This window comes from Melanerpes formicivorus, unplaced genomic scaffold (assembly GCF_026170545.1).
Source record: "Melanerpes formicivorus ecotype bairdi unplaced genomic scaffold, bMelFor1.0.p_v2 SCAF_12, whole genome shotgun sequence".
Taxonomy (NCBI): Eukaryota; Metazoa; Chordata; class Aves; order Piciformes; family Picidae; genus Melanerpes; species Melanerpes formicivorus.
Window position 1 is genome coordinate 3,233,044 of NW_027142364.1, and position 20,570 is coordinate 3,253,613.

Below are 20,570 nucleotides of genomic sequence, written 5' to 3' on the forward strand. Positions count from 1 at the left end.
ATGCTCCATAGGTGGCCTCACCAGGGCAGAGTAGAGAGGAAGGAGAACCTTCCTCACCCCACTGGACACACTTTTTTAAATGAACCCCAGGAGACCATTGGCCTTCTTGGCCACAAGGACACATTGCTGGCTCATGGTGAACTTCTTGTCCACCAGCACTCCTAGGCATGTGGAGATGGAATACGGAGCTTTTTGGGTGCTTTGGGACAGGGAAGCTGTGCTGGCTGCTCAGGAACATCCTGCAGGTCTGCACTCAAAGGAAGGAGGGCAGGGAACTGATTGACCTTTGGATACACAGTCCGTGGCCAGAGCTTGTGAACTGCTGCCACTTGCCATTCCTCATTTAAAGAACTAAGAGAAGGGAAGAAAAGGAAAAACTCAGCATGGTCATTAGGATTTGCTCCTTGGAGTTACTGGTAACCAGAAATGAGTTGCTAAGCAATGCTTGGGGAAAATGATTTGGAAAGTCAGGGTGTGTGATGGCTGAGGAGGAAGGAATGTGTGTGGTCAGGTAACACAGCACAGCAAGTTGGGCACTGGGGCCATTTCAGAGAGGAAATGCAGCATTTTGTTCTATGGTTTATTACTTTTAGTATTTGCTCCTTTATTGTTCATTACTTCATGGGTTCTGGGACTTGCAAGTTTTGAGTGTGCAGAGGTGCTTGTCTTGCAGATGTGTCCTCACTCATCTCTCCTTAGAACTACACAAACATATTCACTCCTCAGTTAATTTCCATTCTCTTGAAAAAGCTGTCAAAACCATTTGGCTATGAAAAACCAGTAACCAGATCAGATATCTTCAGAAGGAGGATGTATTTATGGCACTAATTAGCTCCTGTCAACCTGTAATGTATGCCTTGATCTACATCCGTGTGCATGTCCCTAACCATTCACTCCCAACCCTAAACGACTCTGGCCGGCATCAGAGCACTATGGACTTGGAAGGGGATGAGGTCTCTGCTGAGCAGTTTATGATCCCCTGGCTGCTCACAATTGAAGTGGAAACAATTTAAGGATTTTTGTGTCCAGATCTAGCCCTCAGTACAGGCCAAGCTGCAAAGCAGTTAATCAGCAATAGCCTCATCAGTAAAACTGAAGCTCTTTTTCTCCTGGCATTTATCCATGGCATCTATTTGCAAGCCCTTGTCTCTTTAGCCTGAGTAAAGATATGAGTTGTAGCTAATGACTCAGGGAGCATTTTATGATATCATTGTGCTTGGCTGTATGTCTGCAGCCCATCCTTGGTGCCTATCCCTTAGATAAACTGTGTGGAGTGTCACAAAATGCTGACTCCCTGCAGCCTTGCCTGTCCTGCATGCTGGGAAAGCAAGCCTGGCCCACGCTGCCTCCTATCAAATCGGCAGCAACAGTGGCTTGAATGGCCACAAACAGCAGCTCCCCCACACGAGACCTTCTCTCCCACTAGCAGATTTCCCAGGGAACAGAGGTGGCTGTATCCATGCTATCTCTGGGCTGGGGTCACCCCTCCCAGGCATGTTGCCTGGCCAACACAGAAATGTTTCTTGTTCAGATAAGGGGGATGGAAAGCACTGTGCAGAGAGAGTCCCTCTTGGTTAGGGGTGTGGGGAGCTAAGCAAACCTGGCAATTCTGTGGTCCAGGTCTTCCATTGAGGTGGATGAAGGTGATTCTGTCAAGCTTGTGCTTAACTGGAACCACTTAGAATCATAGAATTGTTAAAGTTGGAAGGGACCTCAAGGATCATCTAGTTCCAACCCTCCTGCCATGGGCAGGGACACCTCATACTAGATCAGGCTGCTCACAGCCACATCCAGCCTGGCCTTAAAAGCCTCCAGGGATTAGGCTTCTACAACCACCCTGGGCAATCTGTTCCAGTGTCTCACAACCCTCCTGGGGAAGAACTTCTTCCCAACATCCAATCTGAACCTACCTATTTCTATTTTTTTTCCATTCCCCCAGTCCTATCATTACCTGACACCCTAAAAAGTCCTTCACCCTTGACCTCAGACAGGAGCTGATCCATAGCAGCTTGTTAAAGCGTGGTCGGAGTGTGCAGGGATACATTTATCATCAATGGTCAAACATGAGTGCTGCATCTGCTGAGTGGCATGTGGGAGTGGGAATGTGCCCCAAAACCCTTCTGGGTTTGGGTTGGATAAAGGAGAAAAGATTTGGGATGGCTGTAGAGAAATCTGGTCCTGCTGTGTTTTCTGTGTGGAGAAACTGGTGGGAGATTATCCATGAGTATCTGGTTTGAGAGAGGAGTTCATGGTGGTGGTAAGGAGGAGAGTGCGTGCTCATGGGGACCCCTTGGTTCTTAGGGCAGGGTCACTGTTCCTCATGAGCACTGCTCCTCATGAGAATAAATCATATGAGGAGCGACTGAAGGGCGTGGGGCTGTTTAGTTTGGAAAAGAGGAGGCTGAGGGGAGACCTCATTGCTGTCTACAACTACCTGAAAGGACATCGTGCTGGTCTCTTCTCACAGGTAATTAGGGATAGAACAAGAGGGAACAGCCTGAAGCTGCAACACTGGTTAAGACTGGACAGTAGGAACACATTTTTACATCAAGAGTGGTCAGGCATTGGAATGTGCTGCCCAGGGAGGTGTTTAACACCCCCCTGGATGTGTTTAAAGGTGGTTTGTATGTGATACTTGGGGATATGGTTTAGCAGTGAACCTTGTAGAGTAGGGTTGGACTTGGTGAAACTGAGCGTCTTTTCCAACCTGAATATTTCTGTGATTCAAACCGGGAGCTGGTTATTTGGACTGGTTAGGATCAAACCTCAGAAAGAGGTACAGTGAGCTCCAAACCATTCTAGGTGCATTTTCCCACCAGGTGTTGCACCTTTGCCTTTTGCAGTGACCCAGTGTGAAGCAGGGTGAAGGATGGGATCTGCAGGCAGCCATGCTGGGTACCCATGAGCTGATGGCACAGCACAGCTCAGCACTTGGCTGGAGGACAGACCTCCAGGCCTAGCCTGGAGTGGTTTTGCACACATTTTGCTATAAAATAGCAATACTTCTGAGCTAGGGGCGGGGCAGAGCAGGGCAGGGCTCCTGCCATAGCCCTGACATACTCTGTGCTAATCAGTTAATCCCAGCAGCTTTGCTTTCTTTGGGTGCCACTGCCTTACCAGGGCTATGTGAGAATTAACTTCTAAAAACTGCTTTGATGAGTGCAACAATTAAAGATGCTTTGCAGACTCAAGGAATTACAATCACCCAGCTTGGGAACATACTGCAGGTTGCTGGTTGTTGTCCCTCGGATGCTGCATTTTCTCAAGAGCAAAGGGAGGTGCATCATAGAATCATAAAATGCACTGGGTTGGAAGGGACCTTTAAAGGTCCTCTAGTCCAAACCCCCTGCAGTGAGCCTTCTTGTAGTTAGGGGCCCAAAAGTGAGTGCAGGTCACTGGAACTGTCCATTCAGAGAGCTTGTGGAGTCTCCTTCTCTGGAGAAATTCCAAACCTGTCTGGATATTGTGAGCCTGTGCAACCTGCTCTGAGTGACCCTGCTTTAGCAGGAGACTGGACTAGATCATCTCCAGAGGGCCTTTCCAGCCCTCAACCATTCTGTGATACTGTGTGGCATCCCCAACTAGATCAGGTTGCTCACACCCCCATCAAGCCTGACCTGTATCTGCTAATGTCTCTCGTTGGACACAGATCCCAGGAGCGAGGGAACAACATCATGCCCACAGCACTACAGCAGAAGGGCTGTGGCTGAAAACCACCCTCTGCCTGACAATCACACTGTTATTCACCTTTCCAGGGATATTTTCTAGTTAGAAGATCACAGGTCACCAGCATTGTCTGCTTTCAAGACGGCAAGAGCGAGATAATAGTAATGAACCCTTCCTTCCCAAGCAATTTCTTCCATTTTAGGCATTTAAATAAGACTCAGACTGCAGCTGGCCACCCCAGCATCTCTTATGCCTTGACCCTGGGTTTAGATGAGGGCCACAGCACTGTCTTCTTAAACTTTCAGAGACATTTATTTTCATAAGGAAGTTTAAGAGAAATAATAGTTTATTTAATGAACCTATTTTTACTCTGACCTTCCTGTAATTTGCACTCAGACCATCCTACAAAATGCCTGAGGATGCTTAATGGCAGTGATAAAGAAATCATTAACTAAACTAAGAGGAGCCAAGGATGTTGGCCAGTTCTTCCTCAAGACTGTTTGCTAGCCAATAGTATAGAAGCATAGAATGGCCTGGGTTGGTGTCAAGGTCCGGAGACATTAGATGTCTCGGTCCGGAGACACAGTTCTTTTAAATATTCCCGTGTTGTGAAATTAATGGCACAAACGAGGCCAAAGTATCAACAGCTAGACTATTTATTACATAAATAAAGTGGACATAAGAAAGGAAGAGGGAGAAAATAGAGAAAGTGGACATAAGAAAGGGAGAGGGAGAAAATAAAGAGAGAGAAAGTGGACATAAGAAAGGGAGAGGGAGAAAATAAAGAGAGAGAGAGGGGGACGAGAGATAGAAGAGGAAAGGAATTATATTACCACACCCCTCATCCCCCCCAAGACAAAGTCTGTGGAGGAAAGGTGCTGCAGGAGATGTTGGGTTTGTAGAGACACCGTGGTGAGGCTTTTGCTGGAGAACAGCTGTGGTCCTCTGGGGAGATGTTGGGTTGATACAGGAACAGTGCTGAGGCTCCTCTGGGCAGCCTGGGTCTGTAGAGGGCTGGAGCTGTGGTCCTCCGGGCAGCTTCTGTTCTCCGGAGCAGCATTGTCCCGGCTTCTCAGCGGCCTGGCCTGTCTCCTGTGTTTTTCTTCATCTCCGTTTTTCTCCCCGTTTTTCTCCTCTGTTTCTCTCCTCTGTTTCTCTCCTGTGTTTCTCTCTACAAACCAGCAGTTGCTCAAGTCTTTTATACAGTTTTTTAGTCCTTAGGTATGTAGTCAAATATTGTCCCTCAGGAATTCCAGTGGCAGGAAATCTGTGTGTTTGGGCAAGACCCTGGCTGGAGGAGGGGGGAATCTCCGTCTACCCTGTCTCCATCCAGACAAAACTCAGGAAACAGGTGGTGATTATCTTGCCCTAAAGGTGTGATGGCTGGGTCCTTGGGTCCATTGTTGTAGTCCCGTGTTATCACGATGCAATCACAAGCTGATTTGCATCCAGGATTGGTGGACAGGATTCTTTCCACCTTCTTTCCAGTGGCTCTGCTATCACTTTTATCTTTGTTGACTCACATAGAGAGAGACAAACTTATTAGACTGTCACACCACCCCGTCAATCAAAGATAAAAGGAAGAAAGAAAGGAAAGAAAGGAAAGAAGTGGAAAAGGAAGGAAAGAAGTTTTAAACAATTTTTGCAATAGACATAAGTTTTGATTGGCTAACAGCACAAATCTGTTGTACACCATCATTAGACACAAACTGCATGTTGGACACTACATGTTGAATCACTGTATACAACAGGGATTTATACAAGATTGACAATGCTAAGAAAATATAACAAAATTAAACCAGGTAATTACACAAGGTGAAAGCATCCTTGTTCCTCCTGGAAGCCAGGAGAACAAACAAACCCATACCCCCCCACCCCGTCAGTCCTTCAGTTTGGAATTGAAGTGAGAGCTTCAGTCCAGATCTGAATGTCTGCGGGGTTATGGAAAGTACAGTCCTTGAAGAGATGTCTTCTGTGATGCAAAACTTGAGAAGTCTTCCATATTGTAGCAAGACAAGTCCTTCTGACAATACATCAGGTAGTCTTCAGCATTAGAACTTAAATTTAGCATTAGAACTTAAATAAGAAACACAAATAAGAAACACAACCTTGAAACATACAAAACTGGTATTTCCAGGTTACCATTCAGAGCCACCCTCTCAGGTGATAATTACTTTGAATGGGCCTGTAAGTATCGTTGATTGTTTCAGGTTCTCTCAAAGCCAAGCTAAACACAAACAAAGGCCTTTTTCCAAACCAAGTACAATTTTTTGGTGATCTCCTGACTCATGCTTCACCCCCCAATTCACCGCTGGGAAGTGAAGCCCTTAGTTGCCCTGGGGGCCATATCCCTCCCCTCATCAAATGGTCCCACCAAGAGGGGAGCAGTGACCTCAGCCCTCTTTTTAGGCTCGGGCCAACATTGCACAATGATTCGTAATTGTCTCATGGCTACCCCATCAACCACTTCTTTTGGAATACCTTTCTCCCGACACACCCCCCACCAATATTGCCGGGTATTCAAGTGTTCCCTGCCCCCAGCCAGGTGCCTACTAGGAATACGGCGCATCTGGCCCTGGGGGCTTGGTGGGTGAGTCATTTTCACATGTCTCAAGCCTCTAGTTTGAGGTTTTTTCATTTCCTCAGGTACACTATACTGCCTAGCATAATCTAATAATTCCCTCCCCACATCTTGCCATGTCCTGGAAGAAAGTGGGGTATTAGCTATTTCTTTTTGAAGCTGGATACCTCTTATTTTAAGCAAGTCAGAGAGGCCCCTGATCAAAGGAGTCATTCTGTTTGCATCCACCAGGATAGAAAGAGGGGATTCAAAATGATGTTTTAGTTCCCTTTCATATATCATCTGCAGGCATGCAGCTTTTTGCACATTCTCCATTATCTGATTCATCCCTCCCCGCAGAATTAGGGGTTCACCCCTCTCCTTTGGATCAAACCCCCCTGCCCAATAGGCAGCTCTTTGCGTAAGACTCCAGGGTCCACTTCTGTTTTTTGTAGTTAGAAAAACATTATCACCCCAATAGCCCATGGCTTCAGCTTCTGTTAACATAATCTGATCACCTCCAGTTTTTGAAACTCGCCAGACATATTCCACCTCAGATTCCTCAGCAGAGCGTGCAAATTCTGCACGAATTTTGGCCAATTCAGTGTAGGAGAAAGGCGTTTCTTTGGTTGTGATAGTGGGGGTAACCTCCCCATCCTCATATAAAACTTCAGTTTTAATGAGAGGTCTGATATGCGCAGCAGCTTCCTTAGCTGCTGTCAATTCTGCCCGAGGGCACATAGGGGCAGACTCCAAGTAATTCACACCCTCTTTTGAGTCCAAATACGAATTTTGCCTCCTCTCCTTTTCCAATTGAATTTTAAGATCTGCCACTACGTCTTTCAAAGTGGCAACATGGCTTTGTAGTGACGAAACTAAGTCCTGCAAAGAGGAAATAGTTATATTCTCCTGTTCATGCCATTCATCTTTCTCCTTCACTGAGGCGGCTGAACAGGCACCTAAAACCGCACAAATAAAGCCTTTGCCTTTCCCGGCTTTTGCTCGTGCATCTTTCTGCAGGGCCACAATTCTATCAGCCACACTCTGGAAATTATGCCAATTTTCACGGGCCCAGTCAAGTACCTGTACAGATGGGCGGGCACCGTGAACTTCTAAAAGGTTAAAAAGCTTCTCACTCCCGGCCATCTCTTTTGTTTCAGAAAGCATTTCTTAATAGGGCACTAAGTTTCACGGGGAAGTCAGATCAAAACACTGTTTGTACCAGCAAAATCTTCCCTGGAAAAACGTACACTTTTAAAAGGCTTACTCCAAAATAATCTTCTCCAGGAAAAATGCACAATAGATTTCTCAGGAGAGGTCACAAACAAGAAAAAACAACAACAACCTGGGCTTCTCAAGGAAGTCACACTATTTCCCTGAGTGAACCCACACTTGCAAAAGCTTCTCAGCTTTTGTACCTCAAATTTTTTTGTTACACTAGGATAACAACCTTGTGATTCTTAGGGAAGAGTCACTCTGTTTCCCTGAGCGAACACACACCAGCAGAAGTTTCTCAACTTTTGCTTCAATACTGGGCTTCTCGGGAAAGCCACACTTTACAAATATCACCAACACTGGGTTTCCTAAAAGAGGGTACTGAGAATTCTCGGGGAGGTCACACTATAAAGTCAACAGTTGTACCCCAGATAATCTTCCCCGGGAATGCACACACAAATTTAAAGCAGGGTACAGAGGATTCTCGAGGAGGTCACACTATAAAACCAACAGTTGTACCCCGGATAATCTTCCCCGAGAAAGCACACACATTTAAAGCTTTTGAGAACTCCCACACAGTCTCTCTGAAAATTTCGCTTCGTCCTTCTCCGGCCACTTCCCTCGCGGGCGAGTGGAAACGCGAATCTGGACTCCACTCTCGCTTCGTACTAAAAGTACGTCTCAGGCACACACACACATTTCGGGGTTCTCAGAAATGCAATAATTTTGCTGTGATACATTTCACTGCACGGGAATCCTGCCGACTACGCCATTTAAATGTCAAGGTCCGGAGACATTAGATGTCTCGGTCCGGAGACACAGTTCTTTTAAATATTCCCGTGTTGTGAAATTAATGGCACAAACGAGGCCAAAGTATCAACAGCTAGACTATTTATTACATAAATAAAGTGGACATAAGAAAGGAAGAGGGAGAAAATAGAGAAAGTGGACATAAGAAAGGGAGAGGGAGAAAATAAAGAGAGAGAAAGTGGACATAAGAAAGGGAGAGGGAGAAAATAAAGAGAGAGAGAGGGGGACGAGAGATAGAAGAGGAAAGGAATTATATTACCACACCCCTCATCCCCCCCAAGACAAAGTCTGTGGAGGAAAGGTGCTGCAGGAGATGTTGGGTTTGTAGAGACACCGTGGTGAGGCTTTTGCTGGAGAACAGCTGTGGTCCTCTGGGGAGATGTTGGGTTGATACAGGAACAGTGCTGAGGCTCCTCTGGGCAGCCTGGGTCTGTAGAGGGCTGGAGCTGTGGTCCTCCGGGCAGCTTCTGTTCTCCGGAGCAGCATTGTCCCGGCTTCTCAGCGGCCTGGCCTGTCTCCTGTGTTTTTCTTCATCTCCGTTTTTCTCCCCGTTTTTCTCCTCTGTTTCTCTCCTCTGTTTCTCTCCTGTGTTTCTCTCTACAAACCAGCAGTTGCTCAAGTCTTTTATACAGTTTTTTAGTCCTTAGGTATGTAGTCAAATATTGTCCCTCAGGAATTCCAGTGGCAGGAAATCTGTGTGTTTGGGCAAGACCCTGGCTGGAGGAGGGGGGAATCTCCGTCTACCCTGTCTCCATCCAGACAAAACTCAGGAAACAGGTGGTGATTATCTTGCCCTAAAGGTGTGATGGCTGGGTCCTTGGGTCCATTGTTGTAGTCCCGTGTTATCACGATGCAATCACAAGCTGATTTGCATCCAGGATTGGTGGACAGGATTCTTTCCACCTTCTTTCCAGTGGCTCTGCTATCACTTTTATCTTTGTTGACTCACATAGAGAGAGACAAACTTATTAGACTGTCACAGTTGGAAGGAACCTCCAAAGGTCATCCAGTCCAACACCCTCTGCAGTCAGCAGGGATATCCTCAACTAGATCAGGTCACCCAGAGCCCTGTCAAGCCTCACCTTGAATATCTCCAGGGATGGGGCCTCAACTACCTCCCTGGGCAATCTGTTCCAGTGTTCCACTACCCTCAATGGTAAAGAATGTGTTCCTGACACCCAGTCTAAATCTGCCCTTCTCTAGTTTGAAGCCATTTCTCCTTGTCCTATCACTGCAGTTCCTTTGCAAACAATCTCTCTCCATCCTTCTTGTAGTCCTTTCAGGTACTGGCAGGCTCCATGGAGCCTCTTCTTCTCCAGGCTGAACACCCCCAGCTCCCTCAGCCTGTCTCTGTGCAGAGGTAATGGGTATGTGGCTGTTGGGTCGTGCTTGTGTACTTGCTGCCTTGCCTAAAAAGATTTTTACCCTGCTGCCACCATCATGGTCAGACCATGCTTGGGTCTGATCCTGCCTGGGACATTCCCTGCGGTGGTAAGTGTCTATCCTTCCATCCCCCCAGACCTCAAAAGGGATATCTGGGGACTCAAAGGAGTTAATGATTTGGCTCTTGATGGACTGAGCCATCAACAAATGAAGGACCTGCTCAAGAACTACCAAAGAAGCCCAAGTCTCTGTGATTGGTCTGCATTACTGTGTTGAGAAGCTTTGTTTACCAGAGTAGAGGATAATTCCAGAAAAGCCTGAGCCAAAAGTGTAGAGCTTGGTTCACATGCATTAAGTGGAGGTACAGCTTCATTTCCACTGGCAGCCTGGCCCCTTGATGGTAACATTCAGTGTTGACCCAAGGGATGGGGGAAATGGCACTGAAAAGGGAAAGAAAATAAATGCCAGGACGCATGTGGTAAAACACAAAGGAGTATTTGCCAGCTCCTGTTTATCAGCAAACAGTCTTCAGTTACTTAAGCCAGAGAGAGCAATCCAGGTGTGTGCCTTTCAGTGTCTGAAAGTTTTCAGAATGCAATACCTGTAAGTTTCCAACCTCCAGCTGCTGCCTTCCCAGGAAGGGTCTCCAGTGCCACTTCCAGGCTTCACTAACGCAGACAAGGCTCAAATGGGCCCAGGGTGTCCCTGGGGTATGTCCTCCACCAGTGCTCAGCAGCTTGGGAGGAGGCATTCTGGTCACAGCTTGAAGATGTAACAACTCCCCCAGGATATTGTGGACTAATTGGAGGCAAGAATTGATGTTTTTATGGAGAATTACTTTAATGGTGTGGAACTTCTTCTCATTTCCATCCTGAATAATTTATGGCCAGCTCATTCCCACTAGTTCTTGTGTTGTTAGCTTCGTTATTTTCTTCTCCTGCTGTTATCCCTTATATATGTATAAACAGCAGCTCTATCCTCTCTCAGCCTGCTATATTATTTTTCTTTTTTTGAGCTAAATAAGCCAGACTTCTCCAATCTCCTCACAAAAGTGTATTCTCTCCTTTCATACAATAAAAGCATTAAATCCATAAATGAAGACTGCCCCATCAGCAACATCATCATTCCAGGTTATCCCTGCTGCTACATGGAGCTGCTGAGCAAACCACCGTTGGGTTTGACTTGACTGCAACTTCTCCTGCCAGGTGTAAGTGCTCATAAAGTCAAACAGAGAGGCTTAAATAAACAAACTGCTCTCTGAATGTGGGGCTCTGTATCCACATAGCCACAGAAAGGAGGCTAGCCCATTTGATTAGCTGCACAGCAGTCGCTGAGAAGAGCCAGACACACTGCTGATGTCCAAATCTGACTTTCAAAGGCTAGAGGTCGTTTGGGTTGCATCTCTGCTTAATTGTCACTGATGAAACTGATTAACACTAAATTGAATGAAATTGGAGTGGGGTTTGTGCCAGCTAGTTCTACGGTGCCTTTCACAGAAGGCATTTCCATCTGAAAAGGTAAGGCTTTTCCTCAGCTCCCTCATCAAACCCCTTTACCAAACCTTCTTTGTGGAGTCATGGGGTCTGCATGTTGCAAACTTTAGCATTCTCCTGTGTTTTCTTGGGGCTTAGAGCAGAGTGGTTTGGTTTGTTGGCACTGGGGGGATGGCTGTGCATGGGAACCACGTCATTACACTTCATCTGGTTTTGGATTAATCACAGAATCATTAAGGTTGGAAAAGATCTCTAAGATCATCAAGTCCAACCACCAACCCAATGCCACCTCCTGCTCTTGTGGTTTTTTTTCCTTCTGGATGTGTTCATATTTCATATTTGGAGCTGTAAATGAATCATTTCAGACAAGAAAATGCAGCTAAAACTGAGGGAGAGCACGTATTTGGCAGGCACTGCTGGTGTGCTAGGTCTGTGCAAAATCTGCTGCTCTCCTTGGAGGCACCAAGACAACGTCCTCATTTCCTCTAGCAGCCAGCAGCACCCACTGAGCACTCTGGAAATCGGATCTATTTTCTTCTGCAAATCTGATGGAGTGTTTGAAACCCATGACAGGGAATGATGTTGAAAAATTGTGCTCTGCTGCAGCCTTGTTTGCTTTCTGAAATCACCAGTTTTAGGAAAACTAACCACAAGCCTAGCAGAGGGTTTCATTCATCTGTTTTCCTAAGGAAAAATAATTACTGTGGATCTTTCAAAGCTCTCAAGGAGTCAGCAGTAAAGCCTTCCTCAGAGGTGTCCTCTGTGACTGCAAATCTGGCTGTGATACTGTAAAATCAATCATTCATCTTCACCAGGGCCAGCAAGCAGGAGGAGACACCTCTGTGCTGGCATCTGGAGAGCCAAAGCTGCTGCTGAGACTTTCCCTTCGCTGAATATGTTGAGAGATGCAGCATCTGCCATGGTTGGTGGCTATGAATATACATAAAGGAGAAGGTTTTCATCCAAAATATGCCAGTTCTTCATTACTGGAGATGCATGACACCTGGGAGAGGATGCTCACAGGGGAAGAGCAGCTCAGCACAGGTGGTGGTGGTCCCTGCTGCTTGGGGGTGGGTGGGTGGGTGGGTGCATGGGTGGGGTGGGAAATGAAGCATTTTGCATCTGGGAAACTTCCATCCAACAGTGGGGGGCAAAGGTGGGTGGGGAAATGCCCTAGAGAACAGCCCTGCAGGAAAGCTGCGTGCAGAGCAGGGTGAGAGTTCTGGGAGTTCAGAGAACTCAGAGACACCCCAGAGCCCTGCAGGGTAAGTAAGTATGATCCTGGTGGAGATGTGATGGATGCTGGTAAGAAAGAGCTTGATAAGACTATAACAGCTATCAGCATGCTGGTGTAAAATACAAGTCCTCCTGGGAGGTAAGTAATTCTCTTATTCTCAGGTAAATGCAAATAATAAGAACAAAGAGGGGAATAAAAGCCTCTCTGGAGGAGAGGGAGGGGGAAGCAGCTAAGCTGGGCTAGGTGGCTGAGCGTCAGGACACTGAGCTCTCCTCCACATGCTGCAGAGTCCACGGCCCAGCTCTGGGCCAGGTGAGACAGCTTCTCGGCAGGGACTGGATTTCTGGAGTAATTTTTCCATCTTAAGAAAAAAAAAAATAAAAAAGAAAAAGGGACATTTTTCCACTTCATATTTTCACAGGAAAATGTCAGTTCCAAAGAAAAAGAAAACAAAAAAGAGAGAATAGACTCATAGGATCAACCAGGTTGGAAAAGATTTTTGACATCACCAAGTCCAACCTATTACCTAACACCTCCTGACAACTAAACCATGGCTCCAAGTGCCACATTTGAACACTTCCAGGGATGGTGAATCCACCACCTCCCTGGGCAGCACATTCCAATGGCAAATTACTCTTTCTGGGAAGAACCTCCAGCCTAAACTTCCCCTGGTGCATCTTGAGACTGTGTCCTCTTGTTCTGGTGCTGGTTGCCTGGGAGAAGAGACCAATCCCTTCTTGCTGCAACCTCCCTTCAGGTAGTTGTAGAGAGCAATGAGGTCTCCCCTGAGCCTCCTCTTCTCCAGGCTAAGCAACCCCAGCTACCTCAGTCTCTCCTCATAGGGCTTGTGCTTGAGACACCTCCCCAGCCTCATTGCCCTCCATCACTGGAGGTGTTTAAGAAGAGATTGGATGGGGTGCTTGGTGCCATGGTTTAGTTGATTAAATGGTGTTGGATGATAGGTTGGACTTGATGATATCAATGGTCTATTCTATTCTATTCTATTCTATTCTATTCTATTCTATTCTATTCTATTCTATTCTATTCTATTCTATTCTATTCTATTCTATTCTATTCTATTCTATTCTATTCTATTCTATTCTATTCCTACCAAAACCCCATGAGCAAGGTTTTTTTACCAGGTATGACTTGGCATGAGAATTTTATCAGCTCTCCAGACAGCAACATTTTGCCAAACAGAAAGGTCAGCAAGCGACAGTGGAGGTGGGAGAGATTTTTTTGCTCAAGGAGATTTTGTCTTTACAGCTTTGAAGATATTTCTGGCTTTGAAGAAGACCTCACACATTTATTTTTTCTTTTTTTTTTCCCCTGTTTCTCAGCCTGCAGCTGCTTGCTTGTTGAGAGGTGCTGGACATTTGAAGCTGTTTGGCCTTAAGGGAAATCAGTTCACCTGCAGCCAGGAGAAAGGAGATTACAGCTCCTCTTTTAGGTACTTGTGAAACTATCACGTTGCTCCTCTGAGTTTTTGATCAAAGCCCTTGATAATAAATTGTTCTATGAGCAGCCAAGCTGACACCTTTGGTTTGGCTGGTCCCCATCAATATCCATGGGTCCCTGGTGCTCCTGATATGTGCCCTGGTGCCATCAGACCAGGCTGAGCAAGAGATGCTCTTGCCTCTCCCTGTTTTCCTTCCTGGTTTAATTACCACTTTCTTGAAATCTGGGTAGATGTGACACTCCCAAGCACAGTCCTCCTTCCTCTGAGGCCCTGAATCATAGAATTGTTAGGGCTGGAAGGGACCTCAAGGATCATCCAGTTTCAACCTCCCTGCCACGGGCAGGGACCCCTCACACTACAGCAGGTTGCTCAGAGCCACATCCAGCCTGGCTGCAAAAACCTCCAGGCATGAGGCTTTCACCACCTCCCTGGGCAACCTGTTCCAGAGTGTCACCACCCTCCTGGGGAAGAACTTCTTCCTAACATCCAATCTGAATGTACTCATTTCTAGCATTTTTCCCATTCCCCCTAGTGCTATCATTACCTGACACCCTGATACCCTAATGTATCCCTGTCTCTGCTCTGCACAAGGGCTTTGGGTCCTCTTTGTAGTGGGTTTGCTCAGTGATTAGCAGAGAAGCATGGAGGATGTTCTGTTTGTGTTGGCAATCACTGTTTTGTGGAACAACAGCAACAAAAAAAGGTATAATTTTGTGGGTGGTTCCTGGAGGTGATAAGTGCCGGCTTCAAAGGCTGCTCTGGCTCTGGCGGTGCTGAGTTACTCCTGCATGGTCCACTTCATCATACAGCTGTTTATTTACAACTGTATGATGATGTTGGGAGTGTGCCCATCAAATCCACTGGGCTCTCTGGATAACAGCCCTGGCAGATCTTTAACACGGCAACATGTTAAAGCCAAGGACCTAGTTCTCCTGGGAGTTCTGGGTTGTTTGGAGACAAAACATAGCTGAGACCTGGCCACAGACTCGGATCCTGCCCCAGCTTTGGGCAGAGATGGTAAATGTACAGCCACCTGTGTTTAGTGGCTTACACCAGCCTCTGAGCAGGCCTAGGAGTAGTAGGTCTGTCCATCATTTGCTTGTGTTCAAGAGGGGATTTGATGTGGCACTCGGTGCCATGGTCTAGTCATGAGGTCTGTGGTGACAGGTTGGACTTGATGATCGTTGAGGTCTCTTCCAACCTTAGTGACTCTGTGATACTGTGACTTAAGAATGATGAATGAAGTCTTGGCAGGAATATCAAATATTGCCAAGGCCATGGAGAACTTTTACTAGCAAGGAGTCTTTAAAGTCCCAGATCCTTTTCATCTCTCCCACTCCTACTGCCTGGGCCCATAATTGGTGGCTCTTTGCAGTCCCTGAATGTGGCTCAGATGTTGCAGTGATGGAGCAGAGCTCGCACAGGAGAATACACACATCTCCCTGCCAGGGCCAACGGTGCCACATTTCTGACAACACCCACATTGCCATCTCTCATGCAGTCTTGGGTCTTACTGCCTGTCATGGCTTTCTGGTTTATGCTGTTTTTTCCCTTTTCCTGCATTTCCCCCCCCCACAAGTAGGCTACGCTAAGGCAATTTTGCATTGTGATTGTGATAGCTTATATTAAATTCTTATCTCTTTATCTCAGCCTCAAGTTCTATATGCTACTTTTCCCTCCCTTCTGCACTGGGGGAGCAGGCAGGTTATGCAGGGGTGCATTAACCCTTACATTAAACCAGTATACTGGCCCTTGGGTGGACCTGCAGGAACCTATGCAGGTCCCAAGGACCTAAAGCTGCTGAGCATCCCACAGGAGGACACTGAGATGTTGCAAAACCACAGCCCCAACTTGATTTCTCCAATGCTTTTCCTTCTGCCCCACCCCCCACCTGCCTCTGCAAGCAGCAGAGGGTGAGGCACCCTCTCCTTCATGACTCAGGGCTGCTGCAGATTCGCTCTTCACCTCTCCATGTAAAGTGAAATTAAAAAGCCTCTGGAAAAAAACTGTAAGCAATTTCTAATGATCCTTTTCAGGGTAATTTTAAAAATGAAAAGCCCCTCTGCTCTGTCTCTGGTTAACCAAGGTCCTCTGGAGCCAAGAGGCTACTAAATATTTTAAGAGCAATGTTATTTTGCAGCAGCTCCTAGCTAATGACTTCTCAATTCACGTTTCACAGGAGGTGAAGAAGAAAAGAAAAATCCATTTTCACCACAGCTAGAAAGTATTTGCCAGTCACTTCTGGAACAGGCTGTGCTCAGACCTGCATCTTTAACCACTGACACAGCTCAGACAGGGATGGAGGTGGTGGAGGCTGTGCCTATAGATGTTCTCCTTCCTCCAGCAGGGTGTGGTGCGTCCAGACCACAGCAAGGTTTGTCTTTCTCGTGGGTTTTTAGAACTCATTTCACTCCAAAGAAGCCAAGTGCTCATGGCAGGCCAGGTGCTCCACCACAGCATTGGGTGGTGGCTGATGTGCTCGAGGTATCTCTGTGGGCTCCTGGCTCAAGGTCAGCCAAGGAGAGTACTCCTGCCTGCAGACCCTTCCTCCCTTGTGGTACTGTGCTGCCTTCACTGGTGGTGCACGTGGCTGGCTGAGCCCCAGACACAGACTGTCCAGGACATTGCAGGCACAAGGAGCTGAGCTGCAGCTGGCACTGGCAGGGAACTCAGACATGGTGGGTCGTGTCCTGACTGCATAGCCTGTCTGAGAGCCATCTGTCCAAACAGATACCACTCAGATTAAGCTATTTGGGAGCAAGCCTTTTTGGTTTTGGTTTTTTTTTTTTTTTGTTTGTTTTTTGTTTTTTTTTGTTTTTTTAGAAAGGGTTTTGATCAGAGTGGCTGCTAAGGAAAAATTCCACCTGCAGGCAAGACGTCCTGCCCAGGCAGACACGTTCTCCTGAACTCACTGGGCTCAGAGATGTGTGCCCGAACTGGGCACTGAGACCTGGCTGGGTCCAGACCAATGTGAGTGTTCCCACCACCTGGGCTGCTGATGCATAGCAAGTCCCTGGGGCTATGCACTAGGGGACTATTTGCCGGTGACTGCTGGCAAAGAGGGTGATCAATTCTTCCTTGGGAGGATAACAGAGCACTGGAATGGGCTGCCCAGAGAGGCTGTGGACTCTCCTTCTCCAGACATAATCAAAGCTTGCCTGAATGTGCAACCTGCTTTTGGTGACCCTGCTTTAGCGGCGGGGGGTGGACTAGATATCTCCAGAGGTCCCTTCTAGCTCCTACCATTCTGTGATTCTGTGATCTCTGGCTCACCATTCTTCACAGAAGGGTAGGTGTTGGAAGGTTTTTCATTGCACTCCCTGGCTGGAAGAAGAGCCAGGAGGAGCAGACACATCAGTACTTCTTTCACAGTGTGAAAACACAACTAGAGTTTGGCTTCTTCAGGTCCAGGGTCTACCATCTACTCCCTGCTCTCTAATTGTATTAAAAGTGTGCACCTCAGAAGCTGCCAGAAGCTCCATTTTCATATTACTTTGATGGGTGCTCTCCTCATTTCTTCTGCTTTTGCTAAGTGCCTGCAAAACAAATTACAACAAATATCCCCTCATCAGGGCAAAGCTTCTTAACTCATGGTGCATTTTGTTTGTACACGTTAGTGTATCCACCTCAGTTGTGCTGGCAGAGACCTTGAACGGAGTCACAGAGATGTAATGGTCATTAGGAAGTTTCCTCTGCTGGGTGATCAGCTTTCATTCATCCTGGACCCATGGATTCAGGATCAAAGGAGAAGAGGCATAATCAGCTCCTCCTGAGTGCACAGGTTAGAGAAACAGATTTAATGTGCTCTGTCTCTAGCAATGAAGCCTGCATGGGACTGTACATGGGGTGCTGCTACATCCAGGGGTATATGTGGGTATCACACAGACCTCTCCATGCCACACTTTACCTTCCTCTGACAGGGCTCAACCAGGCTTGGGAAGTTGATGGGTTAACCACTATGATGTTTTAAATGTCCCTACTGTAAAAAAAACCCCTATTTTCCAGGACAAAGTCAAGGAGGTTTCTTGGTGCATCTTCCACAACTCCAGGCAGATGGAAACTCCAGCCATGGAGCTGGACATGGCTCCTTTGGCATAAACTGCAGTGCTGTGCAAGAAAGCCCATGCACCACGTTGGAAGGACCATGCTCAGGACACAAGACCCTGTCCTTGTGTATCTATTCAAAACAAACTTGCTCTGCCCACCAGAGTCACCTTGGTAAGGAACCTTCTCAACTTCTATAAACATCTTTTCAAAACTGAGGACTTTCCAAGGAATGTTAATCGTGAAATAGTCTATCAACAATTTCCCCCCAGCTCTTGGTCCTGGAGATCTATCCTTTTCTCCTGGGCTGTGTTAATGAACTTCCCATACATGTTCCATAAATGCAATACTTTGGGGCAGCTGCTTCACCAAGTGAGTTGGAGCATCTCATCAGCTTATCATCAGTAAACATTTTGTGCAGACCACAGGATGTTAGGGGCTGGAAGGGCCCTTCAAAGATCCTCAAGATCATCATTTAGCCTGGAGAAAAGGAAGCTCAATGGGGACCTTATTACCATCTACAACTAGCCAAAGGAAGATCTTTCACTGCAAACATTGCTTGTATCTTCCCTCTTTACCCAGAGCAAAGTAACGGTGCCAGCTGGACCTGCCCTGGAGGACTCAGGTTTTGAACTCTTATCTGTACGGTCCATTTGCAGAACTCTCTGAAGTGTTTGGCACAGGAATGTCGTTTGTTTTAAAGACTGTTAGTATCCCAGCTGCTTCTGGGGCTTAAAAAGCGCAGTATAGCACAGATAAATACTCTTATAATCATTATACTGTGCCATGCACAGGAGACCCAGAGGAATTAGGCAAATGACAGCAGTAGCTTCTCAACTAGCCAGCAGAGCTCTCCCCAGATGTTTTTTGTACGGCAGCAAAATGCACTCTCTGTGCTGAGTCCCAGCAATCCCACCCTGGCAAAGAGCATCCCAGCTACAGGCAGGGAGGCAGCCTGTGCTGCACAGCCCCCTCAGAGCGCCCCTGCTAATGGTGTTGCTTTGTAAGAAGCTTCAGGGAAGCTCCCCACCCCCTCCCCCAAAATATAGTGCAACAAAAGCTAAGGGGTTTTGCCCACTTTCTGATTTCATGGACTTCATTGATTTTTTGATCACTGGGCTGATGTGGGAAACAGGCTCCCTGTTAAAGGTGAGCAGAGAAATGGCAGCTTTATAGCACAATCTCTGCAGTTTGCTCTCCCAGCAGATTATTCTGCACCTGCAAAAACAGTCGTTGCTTTGTACCTCATTATTGTGCTTGGAGGGGAGAGGAAAAGAACCCTCTAGGGCTTCCCAGGGTGAGTTTGAAGGTCAGAAGTCACTGAGAAAAAGCAGATTTCCTTTCTCCACTAACTTCTCAGTGCCATACAGCTCACCCCAGCCCCAAGGTGTAGTGCTCAGGCTTGCCACCAAATGCATGGCTTTAGTTCTATGGTTGCAACATGTAATTGTGGCGTGACAATGGCTCGGTGCTCATTGCAAGGTGGGGATGTGATGCAGTGCTGTCTGCACCCCTCTGCTGCCAGCCCTCTCCCCTGAGAGGCACTTTCCCTGGGGATTATACATGTACAGCCAGACAGCTATTTTCTTTTTTCCTTTTCCCACTTTTATATTTTTTAGTTATTTAGTTATAAATAAATGTTATATACACCATTCCCCACAGCAAACTCCTTGCCTCCTCAGTGAGGGCACTTTCTGGCTTAGACTTGCTCCTGTGCACAGCAAGGACACTGCCACATCTTATGCACCACACTGGGGTGCTGCAAACAAAAAGGCCATAAATAAATTAAAGAGGCACACCTGAGGGGAGGAGTGGACAGGACAGATGGCCCTAACCTGATCAAGGGATTCCATTCCCTCTATGTCTTCAGGGTAAAGCTGAAGGATCATGAAGGTCAAGCCTCTTCTTCAATGTCTGGTGTCCAAGGAGGACTCTGTTCTGCCTGTGATCCTGACCTGTGTGCTCCTGAATGCAGTTCTAGAATCCAGTTCCAGAATCCAGCCCCTGAAGCCTGTTCCCTTCTGCTGGTAAGTCTAGTCTGGGACTTCCCAGTACCTGCCCACAGCACCAGTGATGTTGGTGATGTCATTGCCACCAGGGGCTTGGGGTTGATATTTGTTTTGTATATATTTTGTAGTTGCAATTATTTATTTTACTATTATTACATTTTAATTGTTATTTTCACTAAAGCTGTTTTGATTTTCTTTTCCAGTCCATAAGTCTCTCTCCCTTATTCCCTTTCTCTTCCCCTTTGCTGACCACCCACAGAACATGCAAGTTATTTCTGCTAGCCCCACACCATGCCCATGACAGCTGAGTGCCATGGGGAGAGTCTTTACTGCCACAGATGCCTCAGCATCCCAGGCTGGGGCTGGAGAAAAAGCCCTGAACAGCTGCTGGGGAGAAACGTGGAAGCTTTATAGCTCCCAGCCTGCTGTGTCAGCAGAACTGCCCCTATCTCAGGGCTGTTATCTTCCAACAGTGCAAATATTTTCTACGTGATCTGGAAGGAGGATGCCTGATGAATGCAGTTTTGCTGGAGCCTGTAACCAAGGTGGGGACACACCCTGGCTGAGGAGCAGCACCCAGAAGCATCTTGCCCTTCAGGATCACACCAAAGCATTTTAGCCATCTGCTTTTCAGTTCTGCTGCTTGTGCACCTTGCTGTGTTTATTGTTCAGTGCTGTGTTGCTTCCCTCCCTG

The 20,570-nt window shown here is 46.9% G+C and overlaps 1 long non-coding RNA gene across 2 annotated transcripts; it reads left to right on the top strand.

The window, feature by feature from the left end:
• Positions 1-13,518: 13,518 nt before the first annotated feature.
• LOC137444387 (uncharacterized) lies at positions 13,519-20,506 on the top strand. 2 transcript variants are annotated; one of them, XR_010988138.1, is made up of 6 exons: positions 13,519-13,814; positions 16,003-16,197; positions 17,441-17,604; positions 17,829-18,041; positions 19,738-19,894; positions 20,080-20,506. It is a non-coding gene; the product is annotated as an uncharacterized lncRNA (long non-coding RNA). The 2 variants fall into 2 exon arrangements; XR_010988137.1 differs by having other exon boundaries at positions 20,350-20,506.
• Positions 20,507-20,570: the final 64 nt, after the last annotated feature.